Below are 22,780 nucleotides of genomic sequence, written 5' to 3'. Positions count from 1 at the left end.
GTTGTTCGTTTGGACCTTAAGCCATACTGACCGGCTTTGATTATATGATGCTTCTCAAGAAAAGATTCAAGTTTAAACATTGTAAAAATAAATAACTGCTTAGCATATCTATGCCTACATTAAATTGTTGTTTTTTTTGCATGTTAAATAAACAAAAATGAAATACTATTAAAGTTTGGCTTATGTTAGTAAAGGTTTGTACCTGTGTGACCCCTGCTGAATGCACTGTAATCGAGTTCAAGCCTCCTGGACTCTGCGTTGTGTTTGTTGTAATGAACTTGAGTGATGTTATGGACATCGTTTACTTCCTGATGTGGAGTGGAATGTGCACCAGTCCATACAATGAGGCTCTTTACTATGAAAAATAGTACATAATGTTAGCATCGAAGCTAGTTGGCTATTAATTTGTATTTAAGCGGCGCTCCCCTACTCACCTGGATCAGGGCAGTACTGAACTGGCGGCTGTAATGCTAGGCCAGCCTTTGTATAACCCAGGGGGCGCTATTGAGCACTCACCTAAACCCTTGTTGGAACAAATGGAATCAAATACATACAGCAACCTGATACACTCGTCTGGGCATCAGCAACCCGCGGCTCTAGAGCCGTTTAACCCTAGTGGCTCTCTGGACCTCTTTCAGAGATGTGTGACAATGAAAAAAGATGAAGAAAAACATGTATTTTTTGTTTTAATGTATTTTCTGCAGGAGAACAAACATGACACAAACCTTCCTAATTGTTAGAAATCCCACTGTTTATGTTATACATGCTTCACTGATGAGAGTATTTGGCAAGCACCGTTTTGTCCTACTAATTGCAGCGACCCTTGAACTCCTCGTAGTTGGTTTACATGTACAACTTTCTCCGACACTGCCACAGAAAGACGTGTTATATGCCACTCTTTCTTTGTCTCATTTTGTCCACCAAATATTTTATCCTGTGTGTAAACGCACACAGGTGAGCTTTGTTGATTTTATTGATTTGCTGGACTGCTTATCAGGCCTATTTGGTCAATCCATGACTGCAAGCTAACATGCTATTTAGGCTAGATGTATGTATATATTGCATCACTATGCCTCATTTGTAGGTATATTTCAGCTCATTTAATTTACTTTACTTATGTCCTCTGTGTATTTAATTTATATTTGCATGTCTCATGACACATTATCTATATGTGATATTGGCTGCATTTCTCATAGTTGTCTGTGTGTCATGTTGTTCCAGACCACAGCAAACGATACCCAGCTTGCAAAGATTGTAATACATCCATTAGAAGAAGACAGCCTGCCGTTTCCTTAAACTTGGACACAGGGACGTGCACATGATTATAGAGGGGAAGGGGCTCAAAGTCAGAAAAGGGCAGGAATTTTTTTTTTGGTCCTTTACACAATATGGAAATTAATGTAAAATTAAATTTGCTAATAGGAAGCTAACTACTTAGCTGTGTGTCCTTTGTAGGTAAAAGTGATTGCCATTTCTTTTGTGTCAACAAATTATGGTCATAATGAGTTAATTCACATTATCATAGGCTTGGAAGACATGAAAAGCAACAAAACACTGGTTCATTATTAGGCTATTTATTGTTAAAGATAAGCACTTTACTATTGAACATTGAACAGTGCAACATGAACTTTGAAAAAAAATACAAAAATAAATACCCAAATGGAAAAAACTTCAATGTGAAAATCTGTCCTTCTTCCCTTAACTTGATGAAAACACTATCAAGTTGTAACTTATGGTCTTTCCCACTTAATGCTCAGACTAAACAACTGAAACGCAATACAGGGCCAAAAATATTGACCAGGGGCCAGTAGGGCTGTATCCTTTCTTTTTTTGGCATTGTGCTGCAGGCATAATCAACATGAATCAAGTTTAAATACAGATGGTAATATTCCTAACAGATAACCTACATCTTATATCCCCAGAATGCTGAAATTATCATTATTAATAATAATAATAATAATAATAATAATAATAATAATTATTATTATTATTATTATTATTATTATTATTATTATCATTATCATTCTTCTTATTATTATTGTTATTATTATTATTATTATTATTATCATTATTATTATTTTCTTAACCCACACAGTAATAGCAAAGTCACAATAAACTTTATATCTAAAACTCTATACTGTCAAAGCGCTTTGAGTACCTTCATTTATCATTTACTGTGAGAAAAATGTGATCCGCCGTAAACACAGTGCATTTTGTTTTGAAAATGAACCCGGTGTTTTATTTTGTATTTTGTTCACTACTTCCTGTCCCGCACGATCCGCTCTGCTCTGTGCGGACTTGATGTGCCGTGCTCAATTGATGCGCCGTGCTCCGACTCCCGGCAAAAACAGAAGCTGACACATTGAATAATAGAATAATACAGCGTTTTTCTGAAATATTACCCATATTAGATGCTGAATAAGTGGACGGCGACTAGACCATAACTCACAGGTTCAACTTGCTCCACTGTCACGTCTCAGGGGCGCAGTTGGCTCTCTCTCCTCTCACTTACTCACACTCGCCCTCTCTCTCTCTCTCTGGCGGAACGGCAGGCTCAAACAACCCGGTATTACAAGGAAACGTGGAGTTTTTGTACCACTGTTTTTTTTTTTACATCTCTGACAGGAATTTATTAATGTTGTTTAAAGGAAAAAAACAAGAAAAAAACACACACACACAGGCAGAGGGCACTTTTTAAGACGAGGAAAAAAAGGGCAGGGGCTCGAGCACCCATAGGGCCCTATGTGTGCACGTGCCTGCTTGGACACACTCATCTATACCTTTGGCCTTTCTGAGCCAGTACTTTCCAGAAGTTATTTCATCCTGTGAGAAGCGTCAATTTTACTAATGATTTCCAATGTTGCAAAAATGTGTAGAATAGAAATTAAAATACAACATATCTGTCAACGAAGATTTGCGTCAGCCTTTGATAGTAGGCTAATATAGCTAATTAGCCACTTGCATCATGTGTTGCCTTAATTATACATAGGGCTTTAATTTTTTTGCAGACAGATTTTCATTTTTTATATTTGGTCCAATATGGTTCTTTCATCTGTTTTGGTTGCCGACCCCTGTACTAGTCTATCCCAGCTGCATTCTGGCAGAAGGCGGGGTACACCCTGGACGAGTTGCCACCTTATCGCAGAATATCCAAATGATATGTGTAATTTCTTATACTACTCATCTGATTTATTTATTTATTTTTTGCTAAAGTTGGTAGCGTAAGAAGGTACAATTTGCAGATAAATACTGTAGGCTGCAATGACGTGTGATGGCCACAAGGTGAGTAGTGGTGGATGAATAAACCCGACTATCTATAGTATCGATACCAAGAGATAGCAGTATCAGTATCGGATCCATACTACTGTGATACAAGTGGTATTTTTTTAGGTCTTATTTATGTTTATTTTATTTTTGTTTGCTGTCATTCATATTTGTACATTTTATATGTAGTTAAAGTTATAGTTTATTTACAAACTACAACTATAAAGCCAACAGATTTGAATGATTAAAATTTAGTTTTTTTGCAATACAATCGTCCCAAGCAACATCATGCACCAAATATTACGACTTTACCACATCGCAGATTTTTTGAAATATTTTCAAATTTTTAAGGCCAATTTTACAGCTTTTCGTAGAATGAAATGAAGTACTTTCAAGCATAACATTGGCTAAACAAACTAAAAATATCAATCCTACAGTAATATTTAAGTCCCATCTTAAAACTCATTTGTATACTTTTAAATAGACCCCTTTTAAGACCAGTTGATCTGCCGTCTCTCTTTTCTGCTCTGCCCCTCCTCTCCTGCGTGGAGAGGTTATCAGGTGGCCACGGAGGACGCGCTAGCTGTTCCAAGTGCTCTGTGCGTCAGTTGGTGACGTCTCTGCGCTGCTGACTTGGCTACATACAAGAGGATCCCCAGCTGGCCTCACTATGAACTGGACTCTCACGTTATTAAGCGGGGGAAGTCAGGGGAGATCCCCACATCTGCGGTCCCTTGCAAGGTTTCTCATGGAGTGAAAAAGGTGACTCAAGTGTGTTATTTCATGTCTAGAGAGCTGTAATAGTATTGGCAAACTTGTTTGGAAGGTCATAAACAGTCTATGAAAATATTCAATTTATACTTTGCAAAATTAATGTACCATGGTCATGTCGGGAACCAAATTAAAAGCGATACAAAAGGGACGACTGTATTGGCTTTTATTTTGTTCCAACAACTGTAAGTACTAAAAGGTACTAAAGGAATAATTGTACTGTTTTGTTAATGTCCCATATTTTTGTGTTCATATAATCTTTAGTTGTTCACAGATAAATTTGATGATACAAATACACTTTTATTGTTTGCTTAAAATCTTTTTCATGTGTTTTTTTGTGATTATGATCACGGTAATATTCTAAATGACACCCATTAAAAAAATGTTTAAAAAAGTGTTTCATCTGACATCACATGGACAAAGATAAGACCTTCTGGAGGAAAGTTCTGTGGTCAGATGAAAGAAAAATTGAGCTGTTTGGCCACAATACCCAGCAATATGTTTGGAGGAGAAAAGGTGAGGCCTTAAATCCCAGGAACACCATGCCTACTGTCAAGCATGGTGGTGGTAGTATTATGATCTGGGCCTGCTTTGCTGCCAATGGAACTGGTGCTTTACAGAGAGTAAATGGGACAATGAAAAAGGAGAATTACCTCCAAATTCTTCAGGACAACCTAAAATCATCAGCCCGGAGGTTGGATCTTGCGCGCAGTTGGGTGTTCCAAGAGGACAATGATCCCAAACACACGTCAAAAGTGGTAAAGGAATGGCTAAATCAGGCTAGAATGAAGGTTTTAGAATGGCCTTCACAAAGTCCTGACTTAAACGTGTGGACAATGCTGAAGAAACAAGTCCATGTCAGGAAAACCAACACAATTAGCTGAACTGCACCAATTTTGTCAAAAGGAGTGGTCAAAAAGTCAACCAGAAGCTTGCCAGAAGCTTGTGGATGGCTACCAAAAGTGCCTTATTGCAGTGAAACTTGCCAAGGGACATGTAAGCAAATATTATCATTGCTGTATGTATACTTTTTACCCAGCAGATTTGCTCACATTTTCAGTAGACCCATAATAAATTCATAAAAAGAACCATAAAAGAACCAATATATATATATATATATATATATATATATATATATGTATATATATATATATATATATATATATATATATATATATATATATATATATATATATATATATATATATATATATTGCGTTGACCAGCTCTTCTGTCGTAGAATTTCTGACCTTTTGACCTATATTTCTTGTCTTTTAAGAATGTCCGCTCATTTTCAATTCTCTTCTATTTTGTGCCATTGAATGGACCAGTTGTGGGACAAAGGTGAATATGGAGTTATGCCAACCTGTCTACAGAATGTTTAGATTTTCCAAATATGACTAAGAGATACAAGGTTGTTTTGGAACAGACAAAACCAAAACAAAACAATCATGACGCACTCGATAAAAAACAATGACGCACAAGAGACATATAAAAAATGGCAGAAGACCGGAACTCGGGAGTGATTTTGGCTTGTGTGTGTCTTGTTTGCTCCGGAGTAACATGTGGTCTGTCTGCACGGCCAACTTAATTCAACCTGCACTTCTGATAATGGGTAAATAAATTTGTTGTACTAAACTACTTTTGTTGCCTGTTTAAGCTTTGGACAATCCACTACACAAATTGGCGTCACGAACAGGATGGTTTAGAAGCTACAGGTCGACAGCCGCTCCCGCTCTCTCTGTCAGGCAGACAGTGTGCTGCACGCGCGCATAACAAGGTAAGCGTTTTGCTTAAAGTGTAAACATTTTCTGCCTGGAGAGAGCCGGATCGATAAGATCTGAATCTATTTTTGATAAAAGATAGGTTTAGTCAGGTTCTCCAAAAACAACCTGGAATGGGGTAAATTATGGTTGGATTGAGTTGTTTTATATGTGATCATTTGTCTGTGTGTTTGTTAAAAACTTGTGATTTCTTGTTTTTAACATAAGGGGATTGTTGATAGAATTTTGGTGGTTTGGAGTGTAGAAGCATAGACGATGTGAGACGAAAAATTTCTTTTAACCTCTTCATCCTCTGTCGTTGTTGGCAGAGGATGCTTTTTTCTGCAAGTTCATTAGGTTAGCCGGAGTTGGACACAGCGAAATTTAAGGCAAGGTTGGCTAACTGGTGTGACATTTGGCCCACACAAATTTATGACGTCTATGAAGGTCCTACGTATCTGTCTATGTGGAAACTGCAGCCGGGTAAAAAGCCTGATATAAGGTGATCGTTCAGTGACTCCGGTAAAGGAGATCAACTGAGCCAAGTTGTCACGAATTTGGAAATTTGCTGCAGTATAGATGGATAGAGTTAAGGGCTCCATATGGTAGAGCTTCGGTGAAACTTGGTGAAACTGTATGGACTGACCAGACATGATGACTGTAGAGCATTGGGTGATTATCAGTGACTCTATGGTGCTTTTATGCTGTTGCCGTGTATTGGTCAGGGAGTAAGACCAGGGGCTGCTCCGCTGAACGGGTTAATCGCCGTTGTATGAGTAATGATGGGACCTGTGTTTGTTAATGAGACGGCCGATTCCACAAAAGCACGCGTGCCTTAGTTGTTTATATTGGTCCGGACCAGGGGGGCGTGGTTTGTGGGTTTAAAAATGTGTGTTTTTGAAATTTATATATATATATATCTGCGTAATGTAATAACATTTGTGTAGCACCTGGTTTCTTATCTGTTTTAATTCCCCTCTGAAAAAAATCAACCTTTTCTCACAGCCCCGCTATCTGTAAAAGTTGGGAAATTGTCCAAAATGTGTGTGCGTGTGAGAAAATAGACAAAGTTATATACAGAAAACACATGAGTGAATGATCCATCCATATCATTATTTTCTTCCGCTTATCAAGAGGTTGGATCGCGGAGGCAGCAGCCTAAGCAGGGAAGCTCCCCCTCTTTGGCGCTGCGAGCGAATTCCAGTCATTTGAATTTGTTTTTAACTATACTAGTGATTGTGACTGTGCGATATTACAGTTGTTTTACACACTGAGATTTTGAGTACGGGAAAAAAGGCTCTTGCTCGCTGGTAAATTCTCTGTGTGAGTGACTGTGTGACGCATATAAAGAAAAAAAAAAAGGAGTCTCAGCTGGGAGACATTTTGAGATAAGAGTGTGTCAGAAGTGGCGAGGCTGTGTGAGTGTCAGCTGTACGAGGCATTGGGCCGAAGAGGTGTGACACTGTTAGCATAGCATTGAGCTAGGTTAGCATTGAGCTAGGATAGCATTGAGCTAGGTTTAAATAATAAATAAATAAATAAATAAATAAATAAAAAACTATATATATATATATATATATATATATATATAGTGGACAGCTGTACTCAATCTGAAGAGAAGGCTGACATGTTGGTTTTGATAATAGGAAAAATAAAATATACTGCATATGAATAAATAAACATTTAAATATCAATACATACATTTGGACTGGGACATTGAAGCATTGTTAAATTCATTAGTCATTAATTATGTGTGGTATATACTGTATTGAACAGCCTTGCTGCTTATCTGATCCATCCAGTTCCTGTGTGGAAGTTGAGACAAACACACGCACATCATAAAGTAGGACACATTGTAACTTTGAATTAATAGTTATACAACAAATAAATTAATAATATTGAATTTAAATTTGATAAAGATAAATTGATTATACATTGACAATTTATAAATGGAAACAAAATAGAAAAATATTACAAGGAGAATAACAATAGAACAGTAAAATAAGAGAAACTAGGCATTAACGACCATGATATAAAAAAGTATTGCACTGTTATTGTTTTGCATTCCCTGTCATCCTAGCCCCCCCAAAGAGGAGTTGTACAGTCTAATGATGTATGAGACAAAGGATTTTTTATAGGCTAAACCAGTAGTTCTCAAAGGAGGGTATGGTGTTTCCGGCCGGACAAAAAAGGGGGTTACTTGAAGGTATGCCAAGGGGTACCTGAGATTTTAAATATTTTAAAATAGCGACAATTCAAAATCCTTTATAAATATAATTATAGAAGAATAATTCTTCAACAAAATCAATATCCAAAGAAGGTTGATGATTGATTATATGTATAGAAATCTTTATTAAAATTTTTATCATTTGTTTAATTTTTAAAACGTTTTAGTTATTCTTATATTTTTTTGTCCAAATAAGTCAAGTAAGACCACAACAAATGAGCAATATGGTGCACTGTTATACAATTTAATAAATCAGAAAATGATGACATTATGCTGTATTTTATTTCTTTATTTTACTGGGAAAAAAGGTTGAAAACCACTGCCCTAAATCATATCTAAAGCTAAAATTATTTTATAAGACTGATTATTGTGGATTATTGTGTTTGTATTGTGAGAGAAGGAGAGAAAGTGAGAGAGAGAGGAAGAGAGAGCAGGTGAAAAAACAGATTGAGGGTGAAGAGGATGGTTTGAGTAAATATGGGAAAAGGATGTTTATAACCTTACGTTTTGTGGATGGTTTCTAGGAGAACAGAAAATAGAAACATTGGGTGAAGTGTAAGGAAGAGATGCATACAGGATGTTGTTTGTAAAGGAAAACGAAAGTGAAGAAAAGATGAGAAAGTGACAAATGAAGGTATTCGTAAATGGTATGCTGTTGATTGTGGTTAGCTGCAAGTTTGTTTATTTGTTTGTTTGTTTAGTTGTTTGAGTGAAATGGGAAGAAATCAGTAGGAATAATTACATGCAAAATGGAATAAAACTATGAGTGCGATAGATAATGACTGAATAAAAGAAATACGTTTATTTTGGTCATATAATCAACCATCAACCAATTTGTGTGAGCAGTTTAACAGTAAATTGGACATATTAACAATCATACACATTTACACACAGAAAAGAAAAGAAAAAAGAGTGACCGAAAAAAGAATAGGCGGAAGCCAAAGCTTATATTGGCCTATGATATACATTTATTGGACATTAAATTACCTGGAACATCAACGTTAAAAGATGAAAGTAATTGTTACTATATTTTACAATGTTCAAAAAACTTTACTTTTCAAGGGTCTCCAAAACCATAACAAAAAACTACATGTGTTCAGCTCATCACTGAGGATGGTACATCATTTAACTCCTAAAACTGAAATACATTTGTGTTTTTATTTTATTTTACTTGACCTATTTCAAAAATCAATATCCCCCGTAAATGATAGTTTTCTCCTCATAATGTAAACAAGCTAAAAATACAAACTGGAAGGCTGTTGTTCTTTACTCGGAAAAATAATTGCCATTGTTTTAAAATTAAATTATCTGAACATTTAACACATTATGACTTATAAAAAATAGATTGGTATGATCATAACAATAATGCTTTGTGTAATATTGAAATGAGCCTTTTAAGTTTAAGTATTGGGTCTATATTTCTTCTATAAACATTTCCCCAAACTTCAAAACAATATTACATATGGAAAAATAAATGAATAATATAACATGTGCAGACATTTCTTATTCAGCATGTGTTTTACTTTATACCGAATAGCAATGGATTTGGATATTTTTCTTTAATATGTTCAATATGTGGCTTCAAACATATTTATGATCAATTATTATTCTCAAGAAGTTAGTTCATATACTCTGTCAAGTTACTCTTTCTGGTAAAGATTTAGTCTAATTAATTTCTACATATTGAGATCTATTACTTAAAATAACTACTTAACCACTATTGTGAAACACTTTTAATTTATGGGAGTATTGGTATAGGATTGAGGAAGATGTCTGCTGTGGTGGTGGTTAGTTTGGAAATCAATTTAATAAAAGTAAGTTTAAGTCAGGTAACTTTAAAGTGCAGTCTGACATTTTAGTTTGGAGTAATTTATATTTTTATTTAGACATTGCAGTACACCATACTTCTGGATGTTGAGCTAGAAGAGGATAATGGCATGACAGAATAAAGTTAGAGTTAGAGTTGGGGTGCCAGTGATTGTCACACACACGATGGGTGTGGTGGAATTTGTCCTCTGCATTTGGCCCATCCCCGTTATCGCCCCTGGGAGGTGGGGGGAGCAGTGGGCAGCAGCGGTGCCGCGCCCGGGAATCATTTTTGGTGATTTGGCTCCAAAATTTTTTATAGTCTTTGGTATGACTCGGCCGGAGTTTTGAACTTGCGACCTGCCGATCTCAGGGCGGACACTCTAACCACTAGGCCACTGAGATGAAGGAGGCAAACCAAATCTCAACAGCTTTCAATTAGCTATATATTTTGAGAGTATAATGCGAATAACTATAACTTTACAACCGTTTGCTGTGAATAGTGTTGAATAATAATTACAAATAACAGCCTACATTAATAAATAGAATAAAAGCCGATATGTAAAGTGTTAAAAAGAGGAGAAGTGTGATTAAGCCTGGCGCTTAGAGCATGGCCTTGTGTGTTTGTTGTGACTAGGTTGGATAACCAGTCGGAGACAGGCAAGGTAAGGCGGGGCAGCTTTGTTTGTGTGGCGTTTTTCCAGGAAAGGGCAGACTCAAAGTGCTTCACAGACAACAAAGAGAAATGAAAGAAAATGAAAGCAAAATTAAAATGCAGACAATAAAAATAAAAACAGTGCGGACGTTAAAAGTTAAAAGATTAAAAGATTTAGCTGAAAGATAAGGAGAAACGTGAATAAATACATTCTTTTGTTTTGGAGAATATCACGTACAGCGGGAGGTCAGAGTGCAAGCATGACAGCTTGCTCGCGCCTACTGATAGACAAATGATAGTTTAAATTAACTTATAGATAATATTTAAGTGAATTAAAAGGGTACTTAAATACACATGAAGTAGTACGTATAATCTTTGAATTAAGGTTATTGATTAGCAATTAATGGGATAGTTAAGACTGTAATTTTAAAACGTGTTATGCAAAATTGAACTAACCGAGAGGATATGAAAACGATGGGTGTACATGTTTTGAGTTCCAAATTCTGGAGGAAAAATCCTCAACAAAACGTAAAACCATACAGACGGACTTGGGTGGTAGCCACGGTTGTGCTAGGTCAAGCGAGGGTGGAAAGGATATGCAGCAGGGGGACTGCCAATCTGAACAAGACAAGCTCCAAAGTTGTAGCCAGAACATGCTCACAAAAAATACAGGTGTGACAGCAGGACGAACAGCAGGATACAAACAGACCCCTGCTGGACATAAGTGTCAACGGACAATGTTCAACACAATCTTTGAAGCATTCCTTTGTGGTCAACCTGCACACACCTTGTAATGACCTGCTTACGAACTGTGCCCTGACAATTCAATACCGCACCGAAGGAACTTCCTGATGTTGCCTGACAGCACGACATCAGCTGACAACTACTGGGGACGCCTCCCAGGAACGAGTGGAAGACGGGGACTGCTCCAACTGTCCTAGCGCTGGCTGACGGAGGTGCGTCCGTGTGTCCTGCCACCCAAACCGCCAAAGTGTATGATCACCAATTAGACGTCTCATAATAGGAGCCTTTTGACTCTTATATATGGTGGGACTCAAGGTATGGCCGCTCATGTGAACTATCCTTACAACAATTAGAATGGTATAAGATGGACAACTAATGACCCACATTGTTTCTTTGCTCTCTGTCCTGCCTACGAAACCAAAAATGTAGGTCAAATGATAAAACAGGGCGTAGCTGCCGCTGATTGAACCGATACGCAAATACAAACATTTTCAATTATTTCGGTTGTCTGTTAAAAACAAAGCTATTGGTTGCAATTTGGACATTCCTGCTGTAGGCTACAAAGAGCTAGCAGCTACACAACAGCTAAGCTAAAACAAAATTTAAGCATATCAAATAATTGTAGTTGCTTATTACATACACAAAGTCGCAGAGAGACAGAAGTCTGTAGAAAGTATTCAGTAACAAACGTGTCCGCATTATTAAACTTTCTACCACAGGAAACATACTGAACAAATACAGCAGTTACTGTCAGACTCTAATCCGGATTACCGTGTCTATCAGAGACATGGTTAAAACCCACAACAACTTTACGTTCTAATTAATGTCCCGGGGGACAAGATTACAGAAAAGACAGATCGAGTGACAAAGGGGGGAGGAATTATGATTTATGAAAGGGAAAACATTAAAAGTAGATCAATTTGAGTATGTTGAAATTAAAATCACATTTTCCTCAGAAATGTATTTCAAGGTAATTGTAGTATACCGACCGACCACAGCTAAAGACATTTTTCTTGATTCATTTTCAGACATCCTCAAACAGCATAGTATGAAAGAAGTAACGTCATGGGGGACGTTAATCTGGACTGGTTAAATAAAACACGTAGAAAGAAACTTAAGGATATTATAAACGGCTTCTATATGATACAAATGATAAGCAGCCCTACTAGAATTACAATTGGATGACAAAAATCAAAGAGAACATCTGTAAATACACGAATACAAAACAGAAAGAAGAGTGCTAAAATAAAAATACCATTGGATTCTAATAAAGACATGAGGACTCAGCTCTCATAAGAGCAATTATAACAGGTCTAAATATAGATCGTATGATTTAAAAGTTTGGAGGAACATAGTTACAGTGTTTATGCGGAAGTCTAAGGCTGACTTTCACTTAGAATTAATCAAAGCTGCAAAAGGGAACAATAGAGAGTTATGGAAAACCAGATACAAACTTACGGAAAGAGAGCAAACAAGAAACAACACTATAACATTAAATATCAATGGCGCTACTATCGCAGACAGTCTGGACATAAGTAATAATTTTAATGAACATTTCATCCAGTCTGTACAAACCCTGAATAAAAAGTACCTCAAAATCAGTGCAAATAATTGTCATTTATTCAGGATGGACTAATTTTAGAATTAACAAATGAAACAAAGTTAAACAAAATCTTCACTGCATTATCAGACTCACGATCTAGACATATATATATATGGGTTGGACACAATCTTCCTAAAAACATATAAGGATTGTATTATTGCTCGTATAACAACAATTGATAAATAAATCAATAACGGAAAACACTTTCCCTACCACGTGGAGAAACTGCTACTATGATTAAATCCATAAAGCAGGAAATAAAGAAGACCAGAACATGTACAGACCAATTAGCCTTCTCCACGTTATAACAAAAGGAATAGAAAATTTGAAATTAAAAAGTGGCTTTGGAGCAATCAAGGCTGCTCACACGGTCACTAAGAGGGGCATTATGTTGACACATCAATTTAATGAGTATTATATTTATCCATGAGAGCATTTTTGTTGTAAATTGTGAGGTATGGTTGTTAAAATCTTGGTTGTTGTTACGAATGATGACAGATGTGAACAAGAGCATGTATTGTCTTTGTGTGATGATGTAAATAAGGTGTGGTTGTATTGTATATTAAGAATGTGTCCATGAAGGGGCATTTTATGACTTTTCTTAATTTGATTACATGCTACAGTATGATTATTTTTTGATTAATTATTGATTATTATGAATGTATATATTTATTATGATTAATTAGTGTCATAATTTTATTGCTTGATTTGTGGATCCCCTTAATTTAGGTAGCCAGGGACTACAGATGGAAAGTAGCTATTTAGATATAATCTGGTACAGAACACATCTGTTTCTGAACTTAATGTTTCTGTGCATTGTCCCATCGTAGATAGACTAAATTAAATACAACTATTTAGTGAATTACTGAGGCCACAATAATTCACTAGGTGTTGTAAAATATCAAAGTACTATTGCAAAAGCGAACAGTGACCTCAAACATGACCTGTCCTCCGCCTCTGTTCTTGCTGCACTTGACTATCAGCTGTCTTTTCTTTTTCTTGGATGTTTCTGAAACTACTACTACTACTACTACTATTACTATTACTATTACTACGACTAACACTGTCCCTGTGAGAGGGACAGAGGGGGGAGGTGAGTTTGGATTGGGTCAAGTTTGAGCGTGTTGAGGTTTTTTTTTAATCAATATGATCAATCCGGTACAAGGATAAAGTAACGTAATGATTTAGATTGACAATTGCAGTGGTTGGCGAAAGCAACCCCAACCTCAAAGGAGGGTGCCAATTCAGTAATTAAATGTTTTGTGAATGATCTAATATCCCGACATGGTTTCCCCAAAAAGATTAGGTCAAACAACGGCACCTATTTTAAGAAAACAGGTTAATCTTCTTCATTCACAAGATCAGCACTTCTCAGGACCAGCAGCTTCCTAGGAAGGTGGAAAGACCATGAGACCAAAATGGTAAGTTTGCAAAATGTAGAATTTGTGTGCCAGTTCCTCTGTGCAGATTTGAGGATGAAAGCAGCCACTCCAGATTCCCTTGCACTCGCTAAGAGGGGCACGATCAAAGCCGATCCAGGACCAACACCCGATACCTGACTGGAAGGAACCGAGAGGAGAGACTACACCTTGCCAGCGATGACGAGAACGACTAAGGTTGCCAGCCAATATGTGTCCGTCGGGATTCCAGCAGCTGTGGAAGGAGGCCCTGAAGCAAGCCGAGGGCCTGGACCAAAGCCCCACGCCCCATACTCTGCCCCAGCCTTCCCCAAAGCCCCCACAGCTCCAACTCTACCTGAGTTTTCCCCAAAGCGGCCAGCGCGCACATGCCATTGCACAGTCTGCCCAATGGACTGAACCACACCCCAAGAAGAGACAGAGACAGACTGTTTGAGTGGATCTCTTTCTTCACCAAGGCAGCCAAAAGCCCAACGAGGTATCGGCAGGCCACCAGCCTGAGGCACCACCGAGCCATCTATACGAGCTCTAATCGAACATGGACTCATACGAAATTCAGTTGTGTGTTCAAAATCAATTGATGATTAACAATATTGGTAACTACATTCATTGCAAATGCCGGGAAAAATATTTTTGCAAATGTCTTATAAGTCTATATACATTCATCTATTTATGTTCAATGATGTTCATGATCAAAGTATTTGTTATTCCTTTACTAAATCAAAGGGTAGGCCACTAATTGTGTTCTGTGAGATGGTTTTACTGCAGGCTGGTAACAGCGATCGCTCTGAAGGAGGGTCATAGACGGAATTTTTGCCTCGTATAAAAACATTGAGGTTTTTGCCTCTATCTGTGGTAGAGATTTAACTTAGTGGTCTACATCAGAAATTGTTTTGGTCCAGGGTCTTAAGACCCTGGAAGGAGGGTATGTCGTAGAATTTCTGACCTTTTGACCTATATTTCTTGTCTTTTAAGAATGTCCGCTCATTTTCAATTCTCTTTTATTTTGTGCCATTGAATGGACCAGTTGTGGGACAAAGGTGAATATGGAGTTATGCCAACCTGTCTACAGAATGTTTAGATTTTCCAAATATGACTAAGAGATACAAGGTTGTTTTGGAACAGACAAAACCAAAACAAAACAATCATGACGCACTCGATAAAAAACAATGACGCACAAGAGACATATAAAAAATGGCAGAAGACCGGAACTCGGGAGTGATTTTGGCTTGTGTGTGTCTTGTTTGCTCCGGAGTAACATGTGGTACTAAACTACTTTTGTTGCCTGTTTAAGCTTCGGACAATCCACTACACTTCCTCCCAGGGATTTTAAGCTGCTGGTCACTCCCAAATTCTTAAATGGCACATAAGCTGAAATTTAAATTCATCCCCAGGCAGTAGTTGGTATGTTGTGGTTTATTCTCAAAGCTTTGAAAACAAACGTGAGACCAAATCCAGTACACAAGCGTTCCCTCGCCCAGTCTAGATCGATCTTCCCAAATCCCTGAACTCCTGTGTTCTTCCCTCTGTCCCTCGCCCCCCCCCCCCCCCCGCCCCCCTTGTTTAGACTACTCTGAGTTATCTCTACTCTCTGCATTCCACTGCTAGAAGGCCGACACACATTACTATGAGAGAGAAAGAAGGAAGAATACTAGCTATTTTGTAATACGACTATGGAAGGAAAGAAGTAACACTTATATATGGATATATGGAAAATATCTGGTTCCATCTATATATATATATATATATATATATATATATATATATATATATATATATATATATATATATATATATATATATATATATATATATATATATATATATATATATATATATATATATATATATATATATATATATCAGTGGCGTGCGGTGAGGTTAATGTCTGGTGAGGCACGACTGCATCGTCACAGTCAAATTTAAAAACATATGAACCTGCAGTGCAGGTGTACCTAATGTTGTGTCCCTGTGGTCGTTCGCGGCTCCTGCAGCGCGAGCATTGTTGTTTTTGCACTTTTTGGCTTCTTGTTAAGTGACTTTTTTTGGGTGGATTCGGTCTTGCACGTGGAGGGTTTGGGTGTGTGCTTTGGTTGCTGTGGCCGCGGCGCTCCCGTCGGGGGTGCATTCTGCGGCGGAGATGCTTGGCACCAGGAGGCGGGGTTATGATACGAGCCTCACACAGTGTGTCTCCGCAGCAGATTTATGATCGCTCAGCACTAAAAATAAGTTACACACATACAGTTGTTGACAAAATACACTGTACATTATATACCTTAGCTAACTAAACTATGGGAATGTATAATATAATTCATATAGCAATACGGTCTCACTGCACAGCAGGCCAGCAGTTAGCCGAGTCGCAATCCATGGTGAGGCACAAGTGCCTCAACTGGCTGCTGATCACCGCACCGTCTCTTCTCAGTATTTGAACGGCAAATGTGAAAATAAAAATAAAAATAATCTAAAACTGGTGAAGTTAAATGGAAAATAACATTAGTATAATCACTGGATACATATAACAATTTAATTATAATTTTTTTCTTTTTCTTTTTTTTTTCTTTCCATGATGGCAGGGGAGGCCCCGCCTCCCCTGCCTCTAGTGATGACACGCCACTGATATATATATCCATACCAACTATATATATATATATATATATATATATATATATATATATATATATATATATATATATATATATATATATATATATATATATATATATATACACAGTACAGGCCAAAAGTTTAGACACACCTTCTCATTCACAACTTAACTGATAGTCCCAACCCCATTGATTAAGCAAGAAATTCCACTAATCAACCCTGATAGGGCACACCTGTGAAGTGGAAACCATTTCAGGTGACTACCTCTTGAAGCTCATCGAGCGAATGCAAAGAGTGTGCAAAGCAGTAATCAGAGCAAAGGGTGGCTATTTTGAAGAAACTGGAATATAAAACATGTTTTCAGTTATTTCACCTTTTTTTTTGTTAAGTACATAACTCCACATGTGTTCATTCATAGTTTTGATGCCTTCAGTAACAATCTACAATGCAAATAGTCATGAAAATAAAGAAAACACATTAAATGAGAAGGTGTGTCCGAACTTTTGGCCTCTACTGTGTATATATATATGTATATATATGTAACTACTGTGTAACCGTCCCGCCAAGAACCCACACACAGGCTGGAATGGATGATGTGGTTCTTTACTGGTAGCTGCAATGAGTGATCAGAACGCATATACACACAATATGTGGTTAGCACCTCTGCTGGTTTCGATGTCATTAGCAGAGCGCGGGAAGTTTGCTCAAGTACATATCATTTTCATATTTTTACAAATACATGAAATGCAATTACAGATGCAACTTAATGCAATGGTTTTTAACAGATCTGCGTCACTTCCTGTCAATGAGAAAGGACGCAAAGAAAAAAAGCTCCGCTTCTGCTATCGGAGTTTTTGTTAAGTCTGAAGATTTTGACCACTGATTTGACCACTGATTTGCGATCATAGCCACAGGAGAGTCGCCTGGCATCTTCGATCTGATTTTGGTCAGTTGAGAGGCACTGATACGCTGAAATAAGGCGAGTGGAAGAGCCGTTAGCCTCAAGCCAAAGGCGCCTCCCGCAGTTCAAAGCGGTTGCCTAGCAACCACAAGTTACGGCGAGTTTACAGCTGTTTTAAAGTGATCCCGACGTCGCAGAGTGATATAAGTTGACAGGCTGACACCTCAAATTGATCTCTGAACGGCGCAAGGTACGAAATTGTTGAAAAAACAAGTTAAAAGTGCCGCAAGTCGCTAAAGAAGTAACTGCCCTTAAGACATAAGAGGCACTGACGTCAGTGACTGCCGCGATGCCAAAAGTTAAAGGATTGACTGGAAAGACTGATTTGAAGCTGGGCACAGGACATGATGGGATTCAAGAAGGGATACTACAAAAAATACTCCAGGAATTTAAAGAAGAAATGATAGAAAAATTGGAAGAATTGATGGATGGATGGAAAGAGGATATGAAAGAAATTAAAGAAGAAATTAAAGAAATGAAAAAAGAGAACAACTCCAGAAATAAAGAAGCCACTGAAATGAGCAAACAAATGAAGATCCTTCAAGAAGACAACAACATGCTGAGGAACATCATAGATGAAATGGATCAGGATAAACGAATGAATGATATCATTGTGACAGGGCACCGAATTAAACCAAGATCCTATGCGAAAGCTGTGAATAATGAAGGTGAACCAGATGAAATTGATATGGTCTCAGCAGAACAGCAAGTGGTCAACTTTCTGCAATCAAAAGAAATTGAAATTGACATTAATACCATCGAAACATGCATCCCACTGAACGGAAGAAACAACAACGCCACTCCAGTCGTGCTCGTGAAACTCGTAAACAGAAAATCTAAAATGGCATTGCTGAGACAGGGAAAGAAGCTGAAGGGAACAAATGTGTACATGAATGAGCATCTCACAAAACGTAATGCTGGAATCGCCAAGAAAGCACGCGACTTGAAAAGGCAGGGAAAAATCCAGGGAACTTGGAGCACCAACTGTAAAATCTACATCAAGCTGAATGGAAGTCCAGAAGCAAGAGTAATTGTTGTCCATGACATCAAGGACCTGGACAATTTTTAAAGTTTACACAGCTACCACAACAACGATGATAATGGACTCTGACAGAAAACAAGCACCTAAATTCAGCATCGGCACTACTATGTTCCAAGGGACGACTAAACAAGAGGACCCACATTCAGGATTGCATCCACCTACACTTATTGAGATTATTGAAACAACATCAAAGTTTGTTGAACAAGAAAATATGGAACTAAAAAATTTCTGCAACAAAGATCACAAAAACCAGGATTTGGAAAATGATATAGATCCAGATACAAATTTTTTCTCCCACATCAGTAATAGTTGTTTTTATTATACAGATGATCAATATAATAGTAACATTGAATGTGATAACAAATTGTCAATTATTCATTTTAATAGTAGAAGCTTGTATGCAAATTACAACAACATTAAGAACTTTTTGGAACACATCAACGAACCCTTCAAAGTGATTGCTGTCACAGAAACATGGATTGATGATAAAAAAGGAATAGATTTTGATCTGGAGGGATATGAACTAAACTACATCAACAGAACCAACAACAATGGAGGAGGAGTAGCTGTGTACGTGATGAAGAACATGAACTACAAAGTGGTAAAAAACATGTCATTTGCCATAGATAATATCTTAGAATGTATAACCATTGAAATATGTCAGGAAAAAAGCAAAAACATATTCATCAGTTGTATATATAGATCACCTAAGTCAAGTATAGAAACATTTGAAGAATGGATCAAGGCAACTTACATGGACAATGGTCAAAGAATAATGTTCTTATGTGGTGACTTTAATATTGACTTATTGAACCCCAACAAGCAAAAGTCTATTGATGACTTCATTGATACAATGTACAGCATCAGTCTATATCCTAAAATCACAAAGCCAAGCAGAATCACAGGACAATGTGCCACGCTTATTGATAATATTTTTACCAATGATTTTGATAATAACACTACAAGTGGTCTACTTATAAGCGACGTTAGTGATCATCTGCCAGTTTTTACAATATATGATGGACACTACAAGAAGAACATGGAAGACAAAAGGACATTTCGAAGACTATGCACAGAGAAGAGGATGACTGCCTTCAAAATTGAGCTACAAAAGCAAGATTGGGACAATGTGTATAATGAAAAAGAGGTTGATGAAGCATATGAACATTTCTTAAACAAGTTCATAATACTTTATGACAAACATTGTCCATGGATACAACTCAGTAACAAGCAGAGAAAGAATAATCAACCATGGATGACAAAAGGATTAAAAAATGCTTGTAAGAAGAAGAATACACTATATAGAAAATGTATAGCACAAAGAACTATAGAGGCAGAAATTAAGTACAAAAAGTATAAAAACAAGTTAACAGACATACTACGATCATGTAGAAAAGAATATTACAGTGAATTATTGGACAGGAACAAAAATAATATGAGAGCAACATGGGGCATCCTCAATAGCATTATTAAAAATGGAACTAAGAGGGACTACCCTCAATACTTCTTAGATGAAAATAAAAAAAAATGACAACATAAAGGAAGTAGTTTAAAGCTTCAATAATTATTTTGTAAATATTGGACCAAAATTGGAAGAAAGGATTCCAGACCCAGTTCCAATTGAGGACTATAATGATACCATAGAGCGAAATCCCAACTCCATGTTCCTCAGTAATGTGACACAGGAGGAAATAGTTACAATCGTGAAAAAATGTAAATCTAAGACTTCAACTGATTGTAACGGAATTGATATGGAAACGATAAAAAAGGTTATTGAAGAGATCTCAGGACCATTAATGTATATTAGTAATCTATCATTTCAAACAGGTACATTTCCAAACAAAATGAAAATAGCTAAAGTTGCACCAATTTATAAGACTGGAGACAAACATCAATTTACAAATTATAGACCTGTTTCTCTACTTCCACAATTTTCTAAAATCATTGAAAAACTGTTCAATAACAGATTAGAGAGTTTCATAAATAAAAATAGAATACTCGAAGAGAACCAATATGGATACAGAGCTAATGTTTCAACTTCAATGGCTTTAATTGAAATTACAGAAGAAATTACCAATGCAATAGATTGTAAAAAATGTGCGGCAGCGGTTTTTATGGATCTAACTAAAGCATTTGACACAATTAATCACAATATTTTAATCAAAAAACTAGAACGATATGGCATCAGAAGGTTAGTCTTAAACTGGATAAGAAGTTATCTAACGAACAGGAAACAATACGTGAAGCTAGGCGAACACACGTCTACAACGCTAAATATATCCTGTGGTGTACCTCAGGGATCAATACTAGGACCTAAATTATTCAGTCTCTATATAAATGACATTTGTAAAGTTACAAAATATTTAAAGTTAGTATTATTTGCGGATGATACAACAGCGTTTTGTTCAGGAGATAATACAAATAATAACAGAAGAAATTAACAAATTAAAAAGATGGTTTGACAAAAACAGACTATCGTTGAATCTTAGTAAAACTAAAATAATGCTATTTGGTAACAGTAGAACAGAAAGTCAAACACAAATACAAATACACGGAATAGAAATTGAAAGAGTAAACGAAACCAAATTTCTAGGTATAATGATTGATGATAAATTGAACTGGAAATCTCACGTAAAAAATATACAACATAAAGTTGCAAGAAACACGTCAATAATGAATAAAGCAAAACATGTTCTAGACCAAAAATCACTTCATAGTCTATACTGCTCACTAGTGTTACCATATCTGAGCTACTGTGTAGAAATATGGGGAAATAATTACAAAAGTACACTTCATTCACTAACGGTGTTACAAAAAAGATCAGTTAGAATAATACATAATGTTGGATATAGAGAACATACAAATCCTTTATTTATTGAATCAAAGATACTGAAATTCCACGACATAGTGAATTTGCAAACAGCTAAAATTATGCACAAAGCAAACTATAACCTGCTACCCAAGAACATACAACAATTCTTCTCAACAAAAGAGGAGAAATATAATCTTAGAGAAAAATGTAATTTAAAACATTTGTACGCACGTACAACACTTAAGACCTTCAGTATATCAGTATGTGGAATTAAATTATGGAATGGATTAAGCAAAGCAATCAAACAATGTACTAATATGATACACTTCAAGAAACTCTTCAAACTTAAAGTGTTTACAAAGAACAAAGAAGAAGAACCATGACAAACATTCTCAATTTATTTCATCCATCCATTCATTCATTCTTAAAGTAATCTTACTTATCTCATCATATGAAATATGACTTACTTCACCAATTATTATTATTAAATTCTTACTATTATTTATTTATTTATTTTTATTGTGATTACTTATGGAGTTTATTGTGAAAAAATTGTGAACAGGAAGTGAACAAAAAGTTTTGCAACTGTTATGTAAAAGAAAAGGGGTAGGATTAAATAAGCTCTGCTTCTTCCTACTCCTTTTCGAACATGTTGAAAAGAAACTGGAAATTGTGATGTATCATGTTGTATGCTTGCATGTTCCAAATAAACTCAAACTCAACTCAGCTCAACTCAACTCAACAGTATACTTTTTTACGTGTGATCGTATAGTGGTTTTAACTTGCTTTTATCTTTACTGGTATTACAATTAATTCAATACAACATATGTTTAACTTGGTTTTCAACCAACATCATCCTTTTTTATATATTTATGAAATTAAAAATACAAAAATACAAAATACAATACAAGACATGACATGACACAAATAATAAAATGGACTTTTAGCATCCTCTAGTGGTGACTAGCGAATATGACAGACCACGTGGTTCCCATGTAAAATGGCGTTCAATACACACTTAAATATGAACGTTTTGACACATAAAACGCACATAGTGCAACAATTATTACCTGCAATGAGTGATCAGAACGCACATACACACAATAT

The 22,780-nt window shown here is 36.4% G+C and overlaps 1 long non-coding RNA gene across 1 annotated transcript; it reads left to right on the top strand.

Annotated features, from left to right (window-relative positions):
- Positions 1–1,998: 1,998 nt before the first annotated feature.
- On the top strand, positions 1,999–15,806 carry LOC133639484 (uncharacterized). The gene is made up of 3 exons (XR_009823801.1): positions 1,999–4,026; positions 5,696–5,815; positions 11,328–15,806. It is a non-coding gene; the product is annotated as an uncharacterized LOC133639484 (long non-coding RNA).
- The last annotated feature ends 6,974 nt before the right edge of the window (positions 15,807–22,780 follow it).

The sequence above is a fragment of the Entelurus aequoreus genome, linkage group LG22 (genome assembly GCF_033978785.1).
Source record: "Entelurus aequoreus isolate RoL-2023_Sb linkage group LG22, RoL_Eaeq_v1.1, whole genome shotgun sequence".
NCBI lineage: Eukaryota > Metazoa > Chordata > Actinopteri > Syngnathiformes > Syngnathidae > Entelurus > Entelurus aequoreus.
Note: the sequence above shows the minus strand (reverse complement) of the source record. Positions and strands in the feature narration are given on the sequence as shown.